At 40.6% G+C, this 25753-nt stretch overlaps 1 protein-coding gene across 7 annotated transcripts in view; it reads left to right on the forward strand.

The window, feature by feature from the left end:
• The window catches only part of THRB (thyroid hormone receptor beta), a 182707-nt gene that overhangs the window by 15777 nt on the left and 141177 nt on the right, over positions 1 to 25753 (forward strand). Inside the window, exon 1 of one of the 7 annotated variants that reach the window (XM_052798097.1) lies at positions 15208 to 15236. The exons of the other annotated variants lie outside the window; for them this stretch is intronic. The gene's annotated coding sequence lies outside the window, so the exon portion shown is untranslated. Of the gene's footprint in view, positions 1 to 15207; positions 15237 to 25753 lie in introns of those variants that run through there. 7 annotated transcript variants of the gene reach the window in all.

Consider the following 25753-nt stretch of genomic DNA (forward strand, 5'->3'; position numbering starts at 1 on the left):
AATGATGGAATAATCTAGTCCTGACTTACCAGTTGTGAAACCGAGGGCGCTGCTGCTCGATGGTCCTGAGGAAATTTAAACGTCCTATGGCTCCCATGTTAGAAGAGGGAGGATTTAGCTGTGGTTTGCATCGGCTTTTAACTGTGCAGACTCTGACGTTTAGAGCTGAAAGGGCTCAAACCAAAGTCTGTTAGAGTCGATGGAAAATCTCCCATTGATTTTTAGTGGGTTTGGATCAAGTCTTGTATGAGCTAGTGTTGAACACATCATGGCTACTCCAAATTGTTCAGTGCTTTTGAAATTCTTTGCATATCCAAGTCATTATGTAAAGTCAAATTTATTGTGCTGTCTCCTTCTCCTGTGTGGGAATGTTCTTTTGCTGACTAGAAAGTGGTGGTGGTGTTTTTTTTCACTCTTTTATATGCTACAGCATTCATTTTAGTATCTGATAATTTCCTGTTATGTGAGGACAACATGTATGCTTTTTCCCAATTCCCCCCAAAATGGGGGATGTTGGAAAAAGTGAATCTGCTTTCGCTGAAGGCTGCTTACCCTGCAGATGGGTTTCTTCAGGTATTTTTCAAAGAGTTTACGGTAGTGGGACATCTGAAGTCCTTAGACATGCTTTCTCTGATGTGCATATTGTAATTCCCTTGTTCAGTATGTGGTTGTTTGCTGCTTTTTTTTTTTTTTTTTAAAGGTGAAGGGGAGAAAGTTGTTAGTGATAACAGATACTGGTGTTCCATAAAGAAGCTTGCAGAATAACACATGCCTGTGGTAGGCATATATCCTCTTCTGGCTTCCCTGTTGTTGATGATGAGCAGGATTTTTCCTCTTGGCTATGTATGTAAAAACCCAGCCAAGAGAAGAGTAGGGAGGAGAAGGATTACTAAACTTAAATCATCGAAGTTTGTCAGAGTTTATTGTCTAGTGTAGCCTGTCTTGAAATTTGATTCTATTTGGAAGGGAATCAAGAGATGAAACCTCAAAAAACCCACCTGATTTGAGGCAGGACATCCTCCAGCAAGAATCTCATTTGCTACCGGAAGGGTGAGACCAGGAATTTTGGCTCCTTGGAAAAGGAAATTCTGGAGCTCATTATCTCTCCTCCATCATATTCTGGTTTACTGATTTGGGGTTTGCTTATTACTAAAAGTTGAAGAAGGCAAAAGAGGCATGCATATGAAAGAAGCTCAGGTAAATAGCTTGAGATGAGGGAAGGCATGAGAAGGAAGGTAGCACAATTTCTGTGAGCCCTCGTGTCTTGGATTTCCTTCTAGGACGTGGGAAGTGCTAATTCTTCCAGCCAAACTAATTTGCTCTTTAATAGGAGATAGCTGTCACGGCAGAAGGCAGAGCTGTACTGCAGGATGCAGGGTAGCAATGCAGAGCTGCCTATTTCCTCTGTCTTGTCCTTTTGCGTGCTGGATTGCCAAAACACGTGAGCATCTGGAGGAAGGGAGGAGATACCGCTGGGGCACTGTCCAGCTACCCACGAGGAACGAGGCAGCACATCCATGCCTTGGGTTTCTACAGAGTATGGTCAGGACCTAAATTTGTGAATTTTCTGTCAGACAGGGTCAGAGGGCTGATCAGGAAAGATTTTCTTAATATTTCCACAGTTCGTCTTTGTTCCCTCCTTTCCAAATTTCCGAAGTGGCTCTCTCCTGCGTGGCCCTATTCAAATAAATAAATACTTGCCGTTGAGTAGCTCTTCAGGTTTAGGACAGCAGAATTGCGCTGTCGCGAAGGTACTCTCCTTCTTCTATCTGCTTAACTGAAGTGAAGCTTCTGAGTGGTTGAGGAAGTCTGTAGTGGAAAATGCAGTATAGGTATGTTAGTCCGGGGCTCTGCTTGGGTTAATTTATCCCATCAAAGAAGTTAGTAGAATAATTCACGTGGCCAGTAGTGTGGCAGTACTGCTTCTGACGCTTTTTAAACTTGTCATTGTGCAGTGGAGAAATACTCTGTCTTCTCAGGGATGAGCTAGGATTTCACATATTTTACAGGGATAACTAAACAAGCAACGCATGTGTTATGAGAACCTTTGTTATGAAAATCAAGGGCAGACTATAAATAAACATAATTTCTGTGTAAAGATTAAAGAATTGTATTTCTTCAATTCTCTGTTATTGCATCGGTTGTATGTGGTCCAAGAGGACATTTTGAATAAAGTAATTGAATCTTGCATAAGTTGTTTCTCTCATTTAATTCACAACATGTGAATGAGATTGTTTCCATTACTCATCACAACTACTTTACTTTAAACATGGTTTTGGTAGGGGGACACTGCAGGTAAAAAGATTGGTTGGAAAAGTTGGTTCTGTTGTTAACCTTTTCAGCTTATGGTCACACTGCCAAAGTGCATGTAACAGCCTGCAACTAGGCAGGATAAGATTGTAAGCAAATAAAATGCCTTTTTGAAATACAAAAATTAAATCGTATGTTCAATTCTGAATGCTTTTGGTCATAAAAATTCACATTTTACTCTGACCTATTGTAGCTTATTAGAAATCAAAGGTCCTGTGAAACTTAAACCAGTAAATTAGCCAAAGAATAAAGGAATAAACCGCAGTTTAGAAAAAATTACTGTAAATCCTCAAGTGTCTTAAATATACAGAATTGTAATTATTTTTACTGATGAACTAAACCAGCAGATACTCTTATGTTATAATTAGATTATACGCATGAAAGCAGTGTGATCATTCTAGATTACAGAACTGTTCTGTGTCCTCTGGTGAACCTAAACCAATAAATTAGGGTTCTGTTTTCCATTGGAAGTAATAAAAGGACTGATTGTCAAACTGCCTAATAGTAAGGTAGAAAACAGGGCAAGAAGATCAATGTCTCTTCAAGTGAATTTGAAGTAAAAACGTAAGTCTTTCCTTTGCTGGATGAGGAAGGAGTGAAGTTGGTACACGTAGAACCAGATTGCTTACATATATGCATACACAATGCATAGTTTTTTATCTTGGATAGAAGATCATTAATTCTGCTCACCTGCTAAATATTTTTGCCTATTCTAACACTGATGTTTGAATGTCTTCTGGGTCACTTCATGGGAGTTGGTAGGCATGAACTGTAAGCCACAGGTACAGCAACAATGTTACTTGACTGTAGGATGTGCTTTGGAACAGCTGTGGTGTAGGAAAATAAAGGACCTCTTTGAAGAAAATTAGAAGTACTTGTCAACTACATAAGTAGTTGGATCATTGGACAATTGCTCAGTAACTGATATCTTAGTGACACACATATGGATGAAGCATTTTTAAACTATTCACGAGAAAAATATACTTCTGTGGGTAAGAACAGCTGTTTTCATCACCATAGCAAGTCGGCTTCCTTCAGTCATGTGTCATGTTTGCTCTCGTTATCTACATCTGTACAATGTTCTTGAACTCTGGGCCTTTTGCTTTCTCATGCTTCATGGATTTGCAGACCTTCACGTCTTTCTTCCACTGCCTTGGTCTTGCACCTTGGCCTCCTTTAGTATACTGTTAACTCCGCACCTCCCACCCATGACTTTGCGTTATTTACCTCGACTCAGCTATGCCGGCATGTGCTCTAGGCAAGCTGTACTTCAGCAGGTATGGAGTGCTGCTGCTGCTGCTTCTTTGTTTCCTACCTGTAGAAAGAATGAGCACTAATAAATTGAAGATATTTCTTCTTTAGCATTGTTTTTTCCTCTGCCCTTAGCACGATCTTGTCATTCCTGGTCCATTTGCCTACCTCCTTGCAACTCTTGACAGGTAGGATTGCCTTCATGTGACATCATACCATCTGTTTTCTAGCTTTACATTAAAATAATTTTATTTCCATGGTTTATTAACTTATTCCTGGCTCTTTTTTTTAATATTTCAAACATCTTTTTAAAAAATAGGGTGTGTTTGTGTGCAAGGTGCTTCAAAGTGTAATTAGGAGCTGTAGCGTTTCTGTATAAGGCTTAGAATAACTTTGTTCATGGCTGCAGGAGATGGAAGGGTTTATCTTGAGCCTTCTTTTTTAAGTTAGGGTCTTACTTTCCATATTGCATTTATTCTCCTAAAAAAGATAAGGTGAAACACATTATCCAGTTAGATAAACAGGGAAGGATTCTGTGCAGAGTTGTATCCATGTAAATCCAGAATATACATGCCCATGCACATACGCATTAGAAGAGTATTAGCCTATAAAATATGTGTGGAAAATTTCATTTTTAAAGCAAAATAATTACTTCCATTAAATATTAAAGTATAGTTTTATTTCTACAAATATAGAGAAAATTATATCTGGAACACAGGGTACTTCCTATGCAGTGTTGAACTGCATGTATTTTATGTTGTGCCTGTTTCACTGATGTGACTTACTGGAGTGATTTGATTTACTGAAGTGCTCTATGTGACCAGAATAAAACAGCTTAGCTGGGCCAGAGGACTTGTATCAACTGTTTAACTGCATAAGTTGCTGATTATTAAGGTTATAATGTCAAGCACTAAGGAAAACAAATACCGGAATTAAGGTTGGTTATGCAGCCTTAATTCAGGTGTCTTTGGGTATATGCAGATAAACTAAGGTTTAGAGTCCATGGCTGGTACTGCTTCACTTTTCAGGGTGCTTAGCGTTATGTAGTAATAGTTGTGTTTGAAAACTACAGTTTTCTTAACTTTATTTGAATCTATGAAACTTCTGAACATCAGATCATAGGGAACGCAGCTGGTAACATAGAATATGGGGAGCATGTGGTCCTTGCCTGTAAGTTGTACACATGTAACAGTAATTTGTCACTGGTTATTGTGAATTTTGAGTTGAAAATCACTTAGCTCTGCATCATGAAGGGATCAAACCTGATTATCCAACTTAGCATTCAACTGTTGTAAACTGTTCAGCTGCCTTTTTTTTTTTTTCACCCCAAAGCCTCCTGCCTCAGATACTTTACACTTTTCTCCTTTGCCAGCAATTGGACAGGGATGCTAAAGACATTTTCTTTCCTTGAAGAGTCCTATGCATGGAGATGGCATCCCCAGCCTCATTTCCCCGTGGGATGTCCTGTCAGTTGCCCTGGTTGCTGAATCTGGCAGATGTTGAAGGCAGGTACCACGCTCCTGCTGTTGGCAGAGTGGGTTGCATTGTCCTTGGAGTCATCTGCTGCCTGGCTCCCTCTGACAGGGTCTTCTTGCCACCAAAAGGGATAGGTCAGTGACAAGAGTCCTGCTTGCCATTGTGTTGACCAGACCTTATGCTTTTGTCTTCTCGTCTTTCTGCATTACTGAGTGTTGGGTTCTTTGTTGTTGTTGTTGTTGTGGGGTTCTTTGGTGGCGGTGGTGGTTTTTTTTGTCCCCAGTCCCACTGCCTTTTGGCATCTCCCTCCCTTGCCCCCCTCACTTGGCCGTTCTGCTGTGTCTGTATGTGATCACTGGCACGTACTGTGAGACTTTGGCAAAAATGGTGATAGCCTCTGAAATGTATGAAGCCTTCTTTCTTGCCAAGTAGGTTGCTGCACAGTATACCATCTTGATGGTAGCTGTCTTCATTTCCATTGAACTCTGGGAGAACCCAGAGACTGGTTTGATAGTCAGGCCTCCTGGGAAGCCCTTTTGCTTCATCCTCTACCAAGGGAAGATGAATCTTACCCACTGTCGCTCTCCTGGTGGGATGCAGGGAATGTGCTTGGAGCCATTCTGGCCATGCCTTTCCGGTCGGTGGATGGTGGGAGCGTGTTTTGCGAGGCAGAAGGATCTTCTACTGTGATCTCTTCAAGAGGCCTTGTATCAAAACACGCTTCAGTTTTGCGAAGGTAGAAGTGCTTTCTCTGCTAGGAAGTTGGGCGTGGGTGGGGATGGTGTGGCCTGGGGCAGGGAAGTGCTGGATTCCCTAATTCCTGAGTGAAGGAGGGCTCTGGTCATACCCTCTCTATCGAGCTGTTCCCTGAGCTAGCCCTCCTGGTCTCCCTGTACTACCTGCAGTGATGTGGGTAAGACGGCTTGCTTTGGCGTAGGATACTTGGGAGAGGGACAGCTAGGCTAAGGTGCTTCCCTTCCTGTGCTGCTTCCATCTCCTTCTGTCCGCTGCCTTACTTTCTCTTTAGGGCAGACTGCCTGTTTCTTACATGGACCTACAGGTGTTCGCCTTCAGGCCTCCATTTGCAGCACAGCTCTGAGTGCTGTCAGTGTTCACTGTTTATGGTCGAACCTGGTTGTGATCGAGCCTGTCAGCTGTGGTTGTGGAGTGTTTTCCCCATCTGTCTAACAGTACATCAAGCCCTGACGTTGCCTTCTTCATGAGAGGCAGAAGGGGTTAGCGCCCAGCAGCCAGGCTTCGAGAGCGCTCTTGTTGGCGTCTGTTGGTGAGGGGCTTTCGTAGCTCCAAACCAGAGGATGCGGAGTGGATGGAGCCTTGCCAGCCTGTCCAGGTCACGGTTCTGGTCTGATGACTAGAGGAGGAGGGACTAGGAGGCTTTCCCCAAAGTGCCCCAGACCAAGGGTTGATGTGCCAGGCAGCTGCTCTCCTTTGGCTTCTCCTCCTTTATCCCAGTCTATCTGGGTTTGCTGGACAGCAGTCCGAGGGGCATGGGGCAGGCACCTTGGCCGGCTGGCTGGCAAGGGGCTGAACTTCTGTAGGCTCACTGGGCTGTCCTGGGGGAGAGGGCAGACCTGGCCACACTTGTTTCTGCAGCCAGGACCATACCTCTGGCCTTCGGGCTCTGTGCTGGCTTCTTTACAGTCTTTATTACCTGGCATGGAGCTATGTATATGGAGAAACATATCTATATATAGTGTGCTTCCTTCTGTTTTCAGATGTCTTCAGATCTTCTGAAATAGCTGATAGCTGGTAAATTCAAGAATCTGAATGAAACAAGTTTTTTTTTTCCAAATACCATAAAATTTTTTTGTGGAGCACAAATAAACTTTGGCAAGCCCCTCTCACCCATTTTCCCTTTCTGACTAGGTTTTCAGAGGGATAGCAGGATTAATTCTTGTCATAAGGGCCTTGCTTGCCAAATTACAGGTTCTGTTCCAAGGAGTAGGAGAACTCAAATAGTTGAAAGAAAAAGAGTCTAAAATTTTTCAATGTAGGAAAAAAAAGAACATTTCCTTTGGCTACTTCTGCAGAAATAGCAAGACCATTTTGACTGGTTGAACACCAGCACAGATTGCCCAGAGAGATTGTGCCATCTCCATCCTTGGAGATATTAAAAACCCAGGTGGACATGGTCCTGGGCAACCTGCTCCAGGTGACCCTGCTTAAGCAGGGGGGTGGACTAGACAGTCTCCAGAGGTGCCTTCCAGTCTCAGCTATTCTGTGACTGAAACTTTCTGGAAAAGTTCGTCTTGAGATGGGAAGTCTGATATGGGGAATTGCAGTTCACTTGGTGAGAGATGAGTGAAGTAAAAAATATTTTAAGATAGATTCATTTAATGGGAAGTGTAGAGCACACTTTAAAAATAAGCTAGTCTGCCAGGCTTGCCCACAAGAACTTCAGGGGAGTCAGTAAAACTATTATGAATTCATACCAAAATAACAGAGAGCAAATCTTACTACTTCTGTCTACACAAACAAATGAAGCTGCTCTGTAACTTTAGGAAGTGCCTTAGATGTATTTTGCATGCACACATCGAAATTGTGAGCTTACTTAAAACTTAGAACCAGAATTTGTGCTCTCACATTTGCACATAAGGGGCCAATGCTCAGGATCATTGCCTTTGATCCAGTAGAAAAAGTCATACGGGCATAAAAAGTAGCCAGGACTTGGCTGCTATTTAGGAGTCATTTTCTGATCATGCTTTGCTCATAGGAATGTAAGTGTAAAAAGCCAAATTTACATAAGCAAACTACTCTATGAACCCTTGCCCTCCTTTCTCCCTTGACCTTTGCTTCCCAGTTTGGCTCCCAGAGCTTTTCTAGAGATCTCTTTCTAGAGTTATGTGTCTCTCCAGCAAGAAAGCCAAGTTCTGAAAGCAAGAAAATGGTGGGATTGCAGCCACAAAACCTGAACTTGAGCAGACAATCTTCCCTCTCCCATTACTACAACACCTACTCATGGGGCAGCCCTGTGGAGGCCAATGTAGACACTGGCTGGCAGCCAAGACATGTACCGGACATCTCCTTACCTTTGCTCATAGCTTGAGCTCATCCACAAATGGCAGCTGAAAATTCATGCCTGTGATGTAAGGTCACATCAGTTTAACCCGTGTTTTGCAACAACACTGGAGGCTGCCTTTTTTCTAAAAGCTTTCTATTTCTCCATACTTTTTACATAGTTGATTTCCTCAACTTATGAGGACTAGCAGGAAGGCTTGTCAGCAGTTTACCTTGGAGATAGAAGGCAAAGGGGAAGTGGATTGCTGACAGGATATTGCTCACTGTGTGGGCAAGCGTAACGTGCAATAGGACTATGCTGGTTTTGGCTGGGATAGAGTTAATTTTCTTCACAGTAGCTAGTATGGGACCATGTTTTGGATTTGTGCTGAAAACAGTGTTGGTAACACAGGGATGTTTTTGTTACTGCTGAGCAGGGCTTACACAGAGCCAAGGCCTTTTCTGCTCCTCACCCCACCCCACCAGCGAGGAGCCTGGGGGGGCACAAGAAGTTGGGAGGGGGCACAGCTGGGACAGCTGACCCCAACTGACCACAGGGATATTCCGGACCATACAATGTCATGCTCAGCATATAAGGTTGGGGGAAGAAGAAGGAAGGGGGGGACGTTCGGAGTGATGGCCTTTGTCTTCCCAAGTAACCGTTAGGCGTGATGGAGCCCTGCTTTCCTGGAGATGGCTGAACACCTGCCTGCCCATGGGAAGTGGTGAATTAATTCCTTGTTCTGCTTTGCTTGCGTGCATGGCTTTTGCCTTACCTATTAAACTGTCTTTATCTCAACATACGAGTGTTCTCACTTTTACCCTTCTGATTCTCTCCCCCATCCCACTGTGAGGGAGGTGAGCAAGGGGCTGTGTGGTGCTTAGTTGCCAGCTGGGGTTAAACAGTGACAAAGACAAAAAAGTTTGGACTCCTCTTTGTGAAGTTCAACTCAAAGCCAAGTTATAACTTGAGCTCAGTCTCTTCAAAACATGTTTGTGTAGATATAGCCATAGTCCATTTTGATGATCATAAGTCTGCAGCTGAATTAATTAATTGATGGTGCAAGAAAGATATTTAAAGGCAGACCTTTACTACTCATAAGTCCAGATCTACCAGATCAAATCTGAAGTCTGGATGGTTTTTGTAATGTTTTGTTGCTAAGGATTTCCTTATACATCATGCCTAATCATGTCAATATTTCTTTAGGTCTTGCTCCTTTAAATAGCTTTGGATGAGTGGAACATCCCGTACTTTTGCAAAGATGTCCTGAAGTCAGTGAAAGCCATTTGTGAACATGGGCAGCTGAAAGAAGCAAATGCATTGTGTGCCCTGCACAGTCATGAGCCAGTCTGTGTTTGGGAAATGAGAGTAGTATAGTATTCCTATGTTTGCTTTCGAAAGTAATCTGATCTAAAAGAGCTTGAAACAATTTGCAAATTAGGAATGTGAAAACCTCAATGTCATTTTTTCATCTTTAAGAGAACAAGTATTTAAACCCAGAAAGAGCAGTAGGCGGGAAGAATTTGAGAGATTCAGCCTGGCAGATGTTGCAAAGCATGGGGTAGGATAGGACTAAGCTTTACCTATTGCTGTGTGAAGGTTAAGAGCTGCAATCTCTGTTAGGAGATCCAGATTTCACAACACTTGGGTGATGGTGTAACAGGAAGAAGGGTGTGGGCAAAACTACAGAGCGACATATGAGTAATTCAAGACCTCACCTGTTTTCCCATCTGTAGAGCAAGGCTAAGTGGGGAAAGCAGATGGGCAGATCAGAAGTTACAGTCTAAATGCTTACTTTTGCTGAGCTTATCTGTATTGAGGATAATCTTTGGGGATTCATGTTTGTTGCATGCTTTTTGTATTTTTGGATGGGTGATTTTTAATTGAGTCAGAAAAAATGTCTGGTGTTACTCCTTTTATATACAATATCAGAACGGCAAATCTGAGCTACTAGGATATAGCCAACAGATGCCAGCGGTCTTTGTGGTACTTTACTGTTAATTTACTGAGGATGTGTTTTCTTCAATAATGTTCCTAGTAGTGAATGAGCTACCTTTTTAATAATATCACAGAGGTGGAATTACTGTGTCATTTCCATGCGAAAAAGTCTCAGTGAGTATCAAAGGCAGATTATGACCTTAAGTAGTGCCCAGAAGTGATACGTCAGGAAAAAAAAGTTACAATCCCAACAATGAATTTTGAAATTCAGTCAACATTTTGTATTTTTAGTAAATACAGAATTTCCTGCAATGTTTGAAATCAGGGGGTCAGGACTCCAAAATGAAACTTAGTTTAAGTACAGCTGAGACTGACTTCAGGGGTTATTACTGCGTGAGAAATGAGAAAGGCAGGAATAAAGGTAGGTGATACAAGCTTAATATTTTCCAAAGTTCAACAGTTTTGTGAGCAAAATGATCTGCTTACAGAGTGTTTTTAAGATAGAAATAACTTTATCTCCAGTACTAAATTTGGAATCAGTATACCCAGCCATCTGCATCTGTATATGTCAAGCCTAATATCTTGATTTAGGGATTGAATTTATACCGTGCTCTTGTTTGTTTTTCTTCAGACTTTTGCTATATCACTTGCTTTTTTTTCTGATGTAATGTGGAATCTCATTGGTGAATTTCGTTGTATTTCTTGTTTACTGATGTCTTTATGAAAAACTTGGTGAAAGTTTGTGAAAACTCAGTATTAGACTCCTTATACCTTTATATGTCAGTTAGCCAGTGGTATTAATATTTAAAGCAATTAATGCTCTTCCCTTTCTAATCCAAGCTAATGTCTTCTAATCAACATTATGTAATTCAACAAATATAACAAAACCTCCTGAACTAAGATACTATACTATTTTGTTATCTCTGGATATGCAGCATAGCACATATTTTTGTATCTTTTGAACATTTTGTAGTTCAGTAGCTGAATTTCTGGTAGCAAATGCATCGTATTTTTAAGTCAATACATTTAATTTTCTGTCGGCATTTATCTTGAAGTTATGTTTCTGCTGAATTACCCGTTGTTAATTAAGAATAATTTTATCGCTTTGGTTAACATAAGAAATTGGGACATTATTAGGGTGTTGGCCTTGATGTTTCCATAACAGGTTAGCTGCTTTGATCTGGCTGTGTTGACAGTAAAATTGGGTCTTCTGCTTGGATGTGCAGGAGAGAGACATGTTTGGTGAGACCGTTATCAAATTGGAGGGAGTAACTAGACTCAGTAAAGCAGACACAGGCACGGTAATAATAAAAAAAGAGAGAAAAAATTAAGCAATAGAGGGTCATGCAGAACACTGTTGCTTTGCTGATATAATTTATGGCTGTAGACAGAGGTCATGACGTCACGCTATGGCAATCCCAGCTCTTCTCATCTTTGTACCGTTTTCCTATGGCTCACATAAGCCCAGTCCTAGAACATTGCGTTCCCTTTTGTGTACCCTTTGTTATTTTTTTTATTTTTTTCTAACCAGAAGAGATTAAACAGAAGAGAGTTCAGTGAGGAGTTGGAAAAATAATAGAGGCAGTGAAAGGAAAATGACATTAGCAAAGACTGCAAGGTACATGTATATTGGCAACTTGTGTCTGAACTGTCTGAAAGTAGTTGTAAAGGGTAACTGTGAAAAGTGAAAGTGTTTTTTTGATTTTAACGAAGGGATCTACTTATTAGAAGGGATGGATCTAAGATGTTAGTCTGTGTGTGATGGTGTTAATCACCTTGGAAGTGATCGATAGGAATCTAAGTTGTGTAAAGCACCAGCAGCTGCATAATATGGAATGATACAACTTTGGTAGAATGAGGGATAGGCAGCTACTGAAGTCCCCTCTTGTATGATCATTTTTGATAGTTGTGACATGTTCTGGTTTTGAACACTTAATAATGCCCTTGACCTAATTTAACTGTAGTGTAACAATATGGAGAATGTGGACCATTTACATCATGAAAAGAAAAAAGGAAAATACTCATGTTGAAGTATTTCCTATTTTTAGTGTAATATTTTTTCTTCGTTAAATATTTGCAATAATATAAAGCAAAATACAGCAAAAATAGGATTCTGTTGTATTTGCCTAATGTAGGCGTATATAATCTTGCAAGTGCCATGTGACATTTTAGATTTTATTTCATTTTGCGTTTAAGCTTTAGACTGGCAGTTAAAGTGCCCTAAAGGGGTCTTTATTCTAGTTGAAGTGCTCCGATTGCACTCATCTTTTCTTCCTTTTTCCTTTTCTTTATGGTAGTGTTTTAAGTTTTGAGGATTGTTGGGGAAGAAGTGCCATCTTTTCTGTTATGATCAGTGGCAGCTAAAGCTACTCAGTGCCTTCTCAGTGATCTTACCAATCATCTGTCAGCCAAAAAGTGAGGAGTACCTCGTAGAATTGCAGGTTACATGCACATATGACCCTGATTCAGAAGTGTAAGTGTCTGTAATTTAAGAAACTTGTAGGACAGGTTGTGTGATCCATTCTGTGGTTGGCCATCTCACTAGCTGTCTGGTTCTTCTCTAAAAAATGCTATTTAAAATGTTACGACAACTTTTTAGAAACTTGTGATTTAAAATCACATAATCTCAAAAAACTGAACTGTGAATAACTATATGGAGGTTGCAGGTTGGTCAAAGCACAAGAGATTATATTTCAAGACCAATATGCTAGGAGAAGTACGCAGGGAAGAGAGGGGAAAAAGCACTCCTGTCTCCATGTCAGAACTATGAGGTTTGGTGTATGTTCCCCTAGTTGCTTGGATATCCCAGCTGGGCAGTGCTCCCCAAAGTGTGGTGGCCATACCCAGCCTTGAACGGAGGTGTCATGGTAAAACATCAGTGCTCTTCCCAACTTCCCAAAGAAATCTAACGCGACTATTTCATCCTCATGAAATTTTCAAATACATCCTGGCTTCCTTAATTTCAGAATGTAGCATGTCAAGTAAAGAGCATTAGTCCTAAATTTGGACAACATCCATTTCAACTTTCAATCTGGATCTTTTTCTAATGCAGCGGTGTTCACAAAGAAAGCAGGTTAGGTGCATGGTTTTTCCAATCTTCACGTAATTCCTTACTGTCCTTAAATTTGATTGTCCTTAAATATTTTATTTATTTTTTTTTGAGAGTCCAGGTTGTTCTGCCTTAGTGCTTACAAGAAAACATTTCAGAAGGTTATATGAAAAGGCGCGGTTATGTTTATGACTATGCTTATGATCTTTAACTCTTGCTGTCACTGCAGAACCACCACTCACAGCTGCTGAGATGTCACAAGGATCACTAGCTGCCATTTGTTTTTTCTTTTAAAACCGCTGATGAGCTTCACAGGTGTCTGGGAGGCTGTGCAGAAAGGCTGGGAGCAAACTGTTGTAGGCGAAGTCCTTACAGACAAATGGCGTTTTGAAGGGACTTGATATAAGCATATTTTTCATAATCTTCATTCTGCTGTCGTACTCCCCAGAGAAACTTTTGGAGCCTAATGGTGAACTTAGAAATGTGTAAAGTAGCATTAGAAATAAGATGCATATGGAAGTAGCAATAATGAAGGGGAGAGCATTTCACCACCGTCAGTGGTTGTCTGGAGATGAGTTCCTGAACAGTAAATTCTCAAAGTGCTAGGAAGTCGTCTGATAACATACAGTAAAAATGAGCAGTTTACCCGCATGTTATAATTACAGTGTTAGATCTGCAGTACTGCTTTCCTGCCTGATTGCTGATATGTAGCGTTTCAATGGTCTGCATTGTTTATAAGGATAGTGTAGTAACCCATCGAGAATGACAAAATTGCCATGGTGTGTTTGTGTTGTGTCATCCAAATAAAAATCCTTCTTCCATTTGTTCTTGCGTATATTTAAGACTGCATTTACCTGTTTGTGTGTCTGTAAATGGTGCTTTATAGTCATATGAAGAGAGATACAGTCTTTCCGAGATCTTTTAACATTTTTATCTAATTATAGCTATTTTCTATAGCTTTTCTAATTTTGACACTTTATTAGGAAAAATGCACATAAGTGATTCAATTTTCAGTGCTGTCTGTTTACCCATGTTAGAAATTATTCTTTAACTCTGTGTGTTTGCTTTTTTAAGGATATCATGACTCATTATTTACTCATGGGTAATCATCTTTAGTAAACAGTGCATCTTGTGAGAGCTAATACAGAGCTTCATGTGTATCAGTTAGAAAGAGACCCTTCGATTCAAAAGTTCCTGCCAGCTGTCACCCCCACAGCTAGTATCACCTCATAATATAGAGCTAGTTACAAAATACCGAAAATAATGTTTGTGTTTAGAGGAACAGGAAAGCTTGCAAATAAACCAGAACTCAATAACATGTATGACTTCAGGGCTGCAGCAAAATATACCTGGACATGTAATACTGCAGATTTCTGTTTTGTGTCTGATACCTTCCTGCTATGTTTGGTTGGTATTTTATACTTTTTAAATTAATGAAAGCAAAAAAATGGCATAAAATAAAATAACTTAATCCTGTCCTTTTTCAGTTATGAGGAGAAAATATGCTTTGTCTCTATTACCAGTTACTTTTCTTAAAATGATATCCTAGGTTTAGATTTTGAATCATTCCCTGGCTAAGTGATGACTCTCTCATTTTGTCTCCTATTTATAAAAGAAGTGAAAAGATTTAGCTCATGAATTTTTCATACAGACTACAGATGTCCTGTTTGGCCAAATGGTGTCCTCAGTTACAAGTCAGTGTCACCAGTTAGCTGTCTGAGTCAATGGCAGCATTGTGAATGTATTTCAGCGTAGTACGGAGACTTAAATGTTTTGTTTCTATCGTGCATATGGGGGTAAGAATTAAGCAGATGATAGATAAACTGATTATAAAAATAGATAGGAAATAGAGGTTCATTTTCCAGTCCAACATGCTGCTGCCAGTACCGAAGCAAGAGTAAAACCATTACTCATTGCCCTGCGGGTGCTGCACCCTGCAATGAATGAGTACCATATTTTTAAATATCTAGTAACATCATGAAAAACTGAAGTTGAAGGAGAAGTTCAGATCTTAATTAATGAAACTGCCTTTCCTCCTTCGGTGCTGCCAGCCAGAAAAAACTGATTATATTTTAAACTTTCTGAAGAAGACTTTGACTTTTCACTTCTCAGGATCTGTCTGTGAAACCAAGAGTGAGGAAAGGTGTAATACAAGAGGCAGCAGCTTTACATGCCTTCACCGCCTGGTTTCAGGTTAGTAACATCCCTCCGAAGTTTTACTTTCGGGGCAGCCCTTACCCCTGTATTCTTTCAGCCTCCAAGATTTTCTGTACTTTGAAGTTAAAAACCAAGTTAACCTTTGACCAAGAATTTCAAACTCATCTGATGGAAAGCCCTTCCCTTTCTGCTGCCTGATAAATGAAAAACTGTCCTCTGCTTATAGGACTCAAAATGCCTCTGTAGGAAAGACCTGAGGCTCTATTAATTCTGAATTGCAGTTTTTCTGGATTATTCTTTTTAGGAGGAGGCATCCCCGTTAAGTGTTTGAAGCAATTCTTTGCTTTTGACCTGGAGAATGGAAAACTGGGCAAAAATAATTAGAGCAAAAAATGTTAGTAGTGCTGCTGTGATGTGAGGACCTTACCCACAGCTGGGGTCTGCCAGGTAAATAAGAGATTGCTCTCAGCCTTACTAGCTCGAGACCTGTCTGAAATAAAAGAAGAAAGCAAACCCAAAGAAAACTAAATGGAAATACAGCCCTGCCGTGTTTTTTTGTGCCGTAATGAGGAAAAAAATTCGCTTTGCACTGAGACAGCTTAAGTTTTTTTTTTCCCATTGCTTGTCTCATTCAGCATCTATTTGCTGAAAAAGAGCAGAGCATTGACCGCTGCTGGTTTCACAGTCCTCTCCAGCCGGTGGGCATAGGCAGTCTTCTCAGCCCCTGTACGAAATCTCAGCGGAAGACTGAGAGCATTGTCTGGTATAGGGTAGATGGTACATTTTGTATATGAAATTCTGGTCACTGCTCCCTGCGTGAGCGTCATGAGGTTTCTGAGCGAGTTTGTTAGCAGTTTCACGGCTTTCTGTCCTCCTCGTGCGATGCTTTTCCACACCACCTTCTGATCCTGTCCTGGGGAGCTCACAGGCGCGCTCGTGTGCTCTGCTCTGTCTGCGGAGGGTTTTGTGTCAGGGGAGAGCTGGGCATCCACACTGCCAGGTGAGGCACCCTGGGGTGCTCAGGGAGCTAGCACGGCGGCGGCCGCTGTCTTCAGTCCGCCCCAGTGCTCCTGCCAGAAGGCTTCTCGCAGAGGCGGCTTTCCGTCAGACGCGCGCGGTGGCATCAGCGGCGTGGTTCAGGAAATGTGCCGTTCTTCAAGAGGGAGGGACATTTCCAGGCTGCATCGCGGCCTGCGGAGCTGGGGGAGCGGTCAGCGTCCGTCTTGCACCCGTCGGTAGCCCGGCAAACTCTGCAGCGCCATCCATGCTTGTGTGCTGTATGCTTATGCCTCAGGTTGGGAAAGTCGTCAGAGATCCGGCTCTGAAAATGTCGGCGTAGGATGGTTTTAGTACCCTTTCAGGAGGCGATATGTACCTGGAAGGGATGCTCTGTCTAATGCAGGCAGCGTTGTTTATTGTGGGATACACAGTGTGGGAAAGCAGGCATGACATCGACTATCTGTTAATATCAGGATAATGCAAGATCGGTCTTTTAAGAGAAATCATAAACATGTTTGGCATATATACACAATAAAGTGCCTCCTGTAAGACTCATTCTTCCAGTGTTGCCTAATCAATATGGTATGTTGTTTTTGAAGGTCTGATTTCTTTCATGCCTTGCATCTCCTTCTGGTACTCAGATGTCTGGCTGATGAGCTCTTTTGATGCTATGTGCTGTATTTATAGCCCTTATGAACTTGCCTTGCAAAATCACTAGATTTTAATCACTCGCTTCTTTGAGTACTGGATCTTAAATATGCAGACTTGTCGGCACTTAGAGAGCTTTATTTGTCTATCAAAATACATTGAAAACAAGTCAGTCTGTTGGAGCTGGCTATCTTGAAACGGTTAGGATTAAGATACCAGCTTTACATAGGGGCAGCACTGAGGTGGAGAACAGTAGATGGACAGAAAGATTGGGAAAGAATTAACTGTTAATTTAAGTATCTTGGGGTTATAAACTGATGTTTTACTAGAGTGGGTCTGTCATTACCTGTTTCGCTCTTTCTGCGGGCAGTTCCTGATCTCTCTAAGTCTGCTGCTGAATGCCATTTTGAAAGTCTTTCCAGGGATAATTGCTGCCACAAAGGTAAATATTCTCATGTTCTGTGTGACACCTGGGTTATAAAAATGGTGATGCCTCTAACTACCCATTTCCTTCCTTTTTTTCACTTTTTTTCCTGAAACCTACAAAAAGAGGTGTTAGGGAATGACACCGGTAAATGGATTGACCGTCCTTGATTTTTGAAATCCCAGCTTTTCTTTGTGGAATTTCCTGGATTTTTTCTTTAACTTTTAAATTACTTTCTGTGGAGAGTTAAACTTCTCAGGGAGGTTGTTGGACATAGAATATGAGCCATGCTGAATTGATGTCTGCATGGCAACATAAACACAGAACAGAAGAAAACAGGAGTTTTAGAAGGAATTTCAAGAGTCTGGTAAGTCCCCCTTCCTGTGCTAGTAAACTGTCTTAAAAATGGAGAGAAAGCTGATAAGGCACTGTGTTGGAGATAGGCAATATACTGTATAAAAGCAGAAGTTTAGCTTTCGGCTTACATAATAGACGGGGAAATGTCACTGCAGATCATACTAGTTGCACTAAATGCTTGTGTATCAAAAGCAATTGAGTTTTTTCCTGCTGTGCTGGCATATAGAGCTGCTGTCTTCTGTGCTGTAAACCAACACAATTTCAGCTACCTTGAATTTTTTTTTTCCCCGAAAGCCTATGTCTGTCAGTCACTTTACAGAACTTGCTAGGAATTACGAATATAAAAGTTGTGCAACAAGGAAGCGGGCTGCTGTGCCACCAGTCTCTGCTTTCCAGTGCCTTTTCACATGAATGCAGGATTTTGTGCTGTGCAACAGAAGCAATCATACACAAACTTGGGGTAAAGCAGAATTGAAGAGTTTTGAAATGTCAGTTCTTCAAGCCTTGTGCAGGTGAACTGCTACTTGTGTTTTGCTGGGTAAATTTTGGGGGGTTTTGACCCTTAGCATTTATATTCAGTGGTAGAAATAGGGTAAGTTTAGTTTAAACTCCTAGAGGCACAGTGTTTGAAGTAGGCTGATGTGGCATACATACCACCACATCAAAAAAGTAGACAAGCTTTTGTTACCACTATTTTGATTTTTCTTCTAAAATACAGGCAGAAGTTGTTGAATTTGTGAGAAATCTAAAATACGACTTTTTTCGCCCATTTAAGAAAGAGGCTTGTGTGTGTGTGTGTGTGTTTTGGTGGTTTGTTTGTTTTTTTTTTTAAACTTGTCATTTGAAAATCTTTGCTGTGGTGTTTTGTTTTGTTTTAGGAAAGAAGTCAACCAAAGAACCAAAGTGGGCTTTTCATTTTCTCCAAATTATGGTGCTGCACTGATAATAGTTAAAGAATGTATTTTTTGCTGGTTTTTGATACTAGATACAGCATCTTAAATTTTCAAAAGTGACTCATGATTTGGCTTAAGGCCGTTTTAGAGTACATAACCTAAAACATCTGAAAGATGGTATTCAGTTCTTACTGGAAACAAGGTTCCATTAAAGACATTTCCGTTTGTCAGCGAAATACTCAGGCATCCAAAATCACCACTCGTATGTGCAAATATAGCTTACTAGATTTCCTTTCAGGCTGTGATTGAAAGCTTTTCATAATTTGAAAAAGTTAGAAGATTAAAAGCAAACAAATTCTTACATCTATCTGTAATTACATAATCCAATGTGATGTGATGGTATTATAATTTATGATATAATGTAATTTATTATAAAACAATTGCATTATTGCCTGTATTCTTGCAAAGGGAAGGCAAGCAGGAATAACTGATGGCTAGACACCGTGTTAGATTTTGCTAATTTGTGTACTACAGTCAGGCAGATGGTGTAGTTGCATAGCTATAAGCTATTATGATCTTGGTTTCCTAAACTCTAGACAATTCTAGCTGGATAATAGGATCCTCTGTAATTTTCTCTTTGCAGTCGTAACGACACTGACTGATTTAGTGGCTATTTCTCCTTTTTTGCTTTTAGTTGGTGATGGAGCTGCTACAAACAGGTGATTAGGCAACAGCAAACATCAGTTTGTCAGTCTGTGATTCCTTGGGGCTGTAGTGGGGGGAGGCAGCAGGAAAGAAGTTGCTGAGTGGCCTGACATAAAAGAAGTGGGTAAATCTTATGGAGCAAAATGTAAAACCTAGCAAGGGTTGTCAAAACAGCAGCACCAAAATCAAAAGTGCCACTGAAGGACAATTTATATATCGATAGGAAAAAGCAGAGTGCTATGTTTATTCCTGCCAAGGAGACATTTTTCAGAATTTTGTCATCAGTAAATACCTGTGAGGACAATCTGAATTGGTACCTTGTCACCAAAATACATGTACGAAGACAGTCCGTAAGCGTGAGCCTGTTGGCGTGTTTCATTCACAAATGCCGGCTGTTTCTCTTCACTGCTAAAACAATGGGGAAAATAATTTGAAGGTCGTAAATAAAAAGGTCTGATTTCAAATAGATGAGACTATCACAGTCATCTTTTGTGTTTACAGCATCACTTTCAGCATAGCATAAAACGAGAAATTAAAAAATTATTTAGGAGTTTACCATGGATGCATCCTATGGGACAGGTTTACAGTTCATTATTGTTTTGAGTGAAGAAACCAGGTAAAAAATGCAAGGAAATCTAAAATGGTTCCACGAAACAGGCAGATGTTCATCAAAATAACCTGATAATAACTGTCAGCATTTGGTAGAAAACATGTTCATAGTTAATCATTTTGATTCTTCATCGGTGAGGAAACCACAGAATATTCTGTCCAAGTTGTTAAAGATGCCATCCAAAATGTCGTCCAAGATTTTGATTAAAACAGAGTATGCCTTTTGCACAATGAGATGTTATGGCTGGATCTAATTAACGATGAACAATTGGAACCACGGGAGAACAAAAAAAAAATATGATTCAGATAAGTTAGAGAGCTTTTCCATTACATAGTCCATATGACCAATCCCAAATACGAAAGTCATAGATCGATCCTGAAATAAAAAAAACCAAACAGTGTTGAAATATTACATGGAACAAAAGCTCTTCTGGTCTGTAAAATGAAAAATGCAGATTTCTACTCCATTGTAGCTTAGCTGCAATATTCGGTTGCTTTGTCATATCGTACTTCTGATACATTTGCAGAAGAGAATTCCTTCCTTATAAGCAGGAAGCAAAACAAGTATGGAAGCCTTTTCTGAACAAATTAGAGAAAAGAGATAGCAGGATATTTTGTGTCTACTATTGCCTATGGACATGGAATCACACATCAGAGTGATCAGGCTGGGAGACTGTGAACCTCTGCCTCTCCCCCATATTCTCTCCGGGTTGCTTCTCTGCCCCTCTCCTCTACCAGCGGACTTTGAGCATCTCTTTTCGCCACCAGCTTTACAATGATGTGGAAGGATAGTGGAGGTGATGCTACTCATTGCTCCCTCCTGTCAAATCAGGACCACTCAGCCCCCATGCACCATGGGTTTGCTGCACGTGCCTCGTACCACTTTATTTCTCCCTGCGCATTCCTGACGCACTGCCTTCCCGCAGCCCTGTCTGATTCAGGGATCTGTGCCAGAAGTCAAAACATTGTAATTAATATATTGAAAAAAAGGTTCTACATGGGGGACACATTACTCGTGGTATTGATGTCTGTTGCATTGGATCTGGATTTCTCTTGACCATCTAATTAATCATAGTGTCTGTCTCCATCAAAGCAATTAGCAATAAACTAGTGGGTTTTTTGTCATATGTTTTGGTGTGTTGAAGGGTAACCTTAAAAACCCAATACATAATTCTGCATGCTACTGCCCACCAATAATTAATTATTTACAAAATTTAAACCATGGTAATGAATCACTGATCTTAGAGAAGAGGTTTGGGAAAGTAATTCCAGGTTTATTTACTGTAGTTTCTTGAATAACAGTCAGATTCTCCTATTTTAGTTTGACAATAAGCCAGTAGGGTCAAAAGGATCTCAGGATAACTTTATACAAAATGTTTTGACTTTGTTTGTGATTCCCAGCTCAATGTTTTATTGTGAGGAGACGTAGAAATGTTCCTGACTTAACAAGAACAGAAATTGTGGTAGCCATCGATAACTAAATAAAGAATGTGCACCATATTGTAAAATAACTTCTCAGCTATGTTCTGCTCATGGAATATATTGAAGTGAAACCTGACATCCTCTTTAATTCAGACAGTGGGATGCTTGAAGTCATCTTTGCTTTTGTGTTTCTCTAGTCTTGGGACAAGCTGGCTGGCAGTTTGCTTCAGAGCATCCTCAGACACAGCTGTCACTGGTACGGGTCCCCTGGGGAATGGGGTGCAGCCAGCCACAGGTCTCTGGTGCTCAGGGAGCGCCTGTCCTCAGGAGGCTGCTGGTGAAACAGGAGATCCAAAATACTGGCTGCATCCACCATGGGTCAGGGCATCCCACTCCTGCGTGTCCAGGTGCCTTTCTTGACCAGATGGAGCAGTGCAAAAGCAAGAATGTGGTCTTCGTCCTCGGTGGTGTGTTGCTCAGCTGATGCATTGTCGTTCATGTGCCGGTGGCCTGATCTGTAGCCGGCGTGGGCTCATCAGTCAGTTGTTGTGCTCGTGCTCGTCACGCAACCGTGCGGCTGCTTGGTGTCGGCTGGTGGGGACTGCAGGCACCACTTTTTGGTCTCTGCTTTCATTTTGCAGCAGCTGACATGCTTTGGCTGGTTGCTGGAGTACATCATCTACCTTTAGTGTGGTTTATCGCTTTGGGCTCAAAGTTTGCTCTGCTCGTTTATCATCATTTGCTAACCATAAAACAGGTATACACTACCAACTTCAGCCTACGTAGGACAACTTGGCAGAGACTGCAGGCATCCTTTAGGGATGACATGCATTTAAAATCTCTTTTATGGTAGCGTTATAAAAGGATCCTTAGTGTAAGTGGTGATAATGCTCAGAGGATTTCTTAAAAAAAATTATTTTGTGTGTAGTATTTCTTTTAATACATCCTTATGCATAAAACCTCTCAGTATAATTACAGCTTTGTAAATCCCCATTATTTGTTCTCTGTTTGTAACAAAGGATTTGTCTGTTGAGTTACAACTGCAAATACCTCATAAACCCAGCAGCTGAGTATTATCTGTGATATACTGGGAGGGGAAAAACAAGCAAATACCTCTGTCTTTCTAAAAGTACAGAAATTTAAGTGAAGCCTGTTTTGTGGAGCATCCAAAATGGGGAAAATACCACTTTCCCCTTTCCTGCTAGTTCTGCATTCAGACATGTTCAACGTGCATGATAGCAGTTTTGAATTTGAGTACTTTGATAGATTTTTTTTTTTTTCTGATCTCCTTTGGTAGAAATAAACATAAAAAAAGCAATTGCAACAGATTGGCTTTGATACATTACTACAAAGTTACTAAACAAATGTCTAAATCTGTCAGTTTGTCCCCTAATGGGAGTTTAGCCCAATTCCACCTTTCAAAAAAAACATGGAGCTTCAGCATGCTTGACCTTAGCTCCGGAAAATAAAGCAAATACCATTTCTTAAGACTTTTATCCTGTTAGCTTAGCCAGAAAATCTTGATTCAATAATATTTTGAATTTAGTCATAGTTGGTTATCACTAGCAAATTATGTCATTGTCACGAGCAGTGTTTACCACCACCTCTCCACAAATGATGAAGAGAAGTTAGGCAGCTGCAGACACTACCTAAACGTAACTGTGTTTTACTGAAGATTTATATTTGCTGTATATACTGGGCATAGGGAGACATTTTCCAAAGCCCTTCTTAGAAATACCTGTTTCTATTTCATTGTCTGTTTCTTATATAGGCAACCAAAACTGCCATTTGAAAAATACTTTCCAACAGAATTGCTGGCCTGATGATTATACAGTGGTGTTGTATAATACTCCTTAAAATTTTTACTGTATCATAAATAAGAAGAAATTACTCTCCTCTCTAAGCTTGCTTTCACTGACTTTCAAATGGCAGATTTCCATTTTATTTATTTATTCTTAGGGTGTATTTCATAGCTTTCAAATTGTATGCAGAGCTTAAGGACATATTCCTTGCTCAAATCATGCAGTTTGTGCCACAGTTCTGAACTGCATTGGGACGATTTACTGGGACATGTGCTATACATGGGACTTAAATGAGGGCACATGCCATACAGGTAGAAAAAAATAGAAGAAAGAAATGTAAGAAAAAAAAATCTTCAAATCAAAGATAAAGCAGGTAATGTACTATGGACTAGTTCACCGTAATTTTGTTTCCCCATTAGATGCATGCATTAAAACTCTGCTTTCATAGAACTTTCTTGCTTTGATTTTGGATGGAATTACCATGAGAGCTGCATTCCAGTGTGCAGACGTGATGGTTGTCATCCACCATCCCAAGCAGAACATGGCACCACCAACTTAGTTATTACAAAAAGTATTGGGGAAAAAATATGCGTTCTGGATGTATCATGAGTTGGAGGCAGCCAGGCTTTAAGCTCTGCGATGGGTTGGGACTGGCACCCTGGAAAAGGTAACATAACAAAGTCTGTCATTTTTTATTCCAAGACTCAATAACGACATTCACTGGCTGGGGATATTGTGCAGCAATATTTACGTACATTCATCCTTGAAGATAATTGCCTTTTTAATTCTGCCATCCCATAGAAGACAAAGTAGGGGCAATTAAGACAACCATAATCATTCTCATGTCAGTGGGGTGATTATAAGCAGAAAAATACGTGCTTTCTGATACAAGGTTTGAAGGTCCAAGTCTTACTTCTGCTGTAGTTTATGCTTACTTAGACATATGGACAGTGATTAAAATGAGGCATCTGGTGTAAAACAGTCTGAATCTAAGGATGAAGTGTCTCACCTTGTTTTGGCTGTCTCAGCTTGTCTTTGCTCTGGGTTCCTCTTCAGTAAGCTGGAGGAGGAAAGGAGAAAATTCCAGGGTGCTGTTTGCACCACCAGTCTCAGAAGTGGTGACTTCCACCAGTAACTGCAGTATATGGTTAAACACATGTGAGATGAATACCCCTGAGTCCCCAAAACTTTCCATTTCACCACCTTCATATGTTGCATTTAAAGCTTGAGGGTTTCCCTCAGATTTGACTACTGTTAGTTTTTTGTGAAGTTTTGGGCAATACTGGGAAATGTGATGAACACCGATAGTTCAAAAATATGTATGAAGGCTTGTTTTCAACATCCTGACGCCTTTCATAATTGGGGTTTTGATTCTAGACAAGGTTTTCAAGCCTAAGATGAAATGGAAGGTTTCTCATGGACTACAATGTGCATCACTGCGCTTTCGGTGGCACTGGGCCAGGCTCTACAGAGATGACATCCTTAAATACCTTTCAGAGGGAGAAAATAATTGGGTTTAGGGCATATGATTATGTTATGCACAGAGAGAATAGCTGCCCTTTTCTGAGATGGGCTTAGTTCTCTTGAATTCTGTGAATCCCTATGTTACAATAATACATTAGCTTTTCCTTTTAATGGCACAAATAATACATTTTTTTAAAAAGAGTAGAGAAATAAGTCTGAGGATTTGAAACAATTATCTTTGGTACAGTTTTTCTTTTAAAAGTAATTTATCTTTGTCCTTTTTTAAGTTGAGGAAAATTGTGACATCAACATTTATAATGTAAATAAAATATACTGTATTAGAACTTGAAGGTCTACTAGCCAAAGTATTTTTTAATCTTGTTACTTCTTCATTAAAACAGGGAATTGTAATGGAAATGCTGCCAAAACAGGACTACAGACATTACTGTCTATGGACTCACCATTTACTGGAGAGGATAATAGCTTCTGGACAGTGTATTCGTAGCATTTTCAGTAAAGCAGCTGTGAGTTTTTAGCTCCTTAGGATGGCCTCAACAAACATACAACAGTAGCAGTGGTGATTTATGTTTCCTCTTTATTCATCCTCTGAACAGTTGAGTCAAGCTACCTGGCTGAAATCTAAGACTTCTTAGACCCAGGAGGAGGAGTAGCTTCCAAAAAATCATTGAACTTTATGATTTCTATGACAGCCAGTCATCAACAGCAATAATGAATGGTGGGTGAAGAAAGAGGAATGCGCCTGGGCATTCGGCACTTCCCTGGGGAGAAGGCCAGACATGAGACAGTGGCTCTGTGACTGGTCATGCTGGTGGGGCACCAGACCACATATTCCTTTTGCAGTTGACAATTATGTGTAGGTATGTATAGCTGTGGGTGGGGTTATATGCAGTTTTTTGGCAACGATGGTCAGTTTTTAATCTGTACATATGCTTTATATGGAACTTTTTAATGTGTTTTCTGCCTTCCAGCTATGATCTTGTGTTTGCTGTCCAATCTAAACATGGGCTTTCTTCTAGCCTTTTATCCTGCAGAGAGCATATACCCGCATGATAATTATGATTAGCATTGTACTGGTAGTGAACATGTTCAGGATGCATCTGTAGGCCCCGGAGTTCAGACTGTGCACACAGGCCTATCTACTGCCTTGCGGAGAGACTGAGTCTCCCCAAGGAAGCACCAAACAATCCAAGGCATGCTGTGTAGAGTTTC

Source organism: Harpia harpyja, chromosome 1, assembly GCF_026419915.1.
Source record: "Harpia harpyja isolate bHarHar1 chromosome 1, bHarHar1 primary haplotype, whole genome shotgun sequence".
NCBI lineage: Eukaryota > Metazoa > Chordata > Aves > Accipitriformes > Accipitridae > Harpia > Harpia harpyja.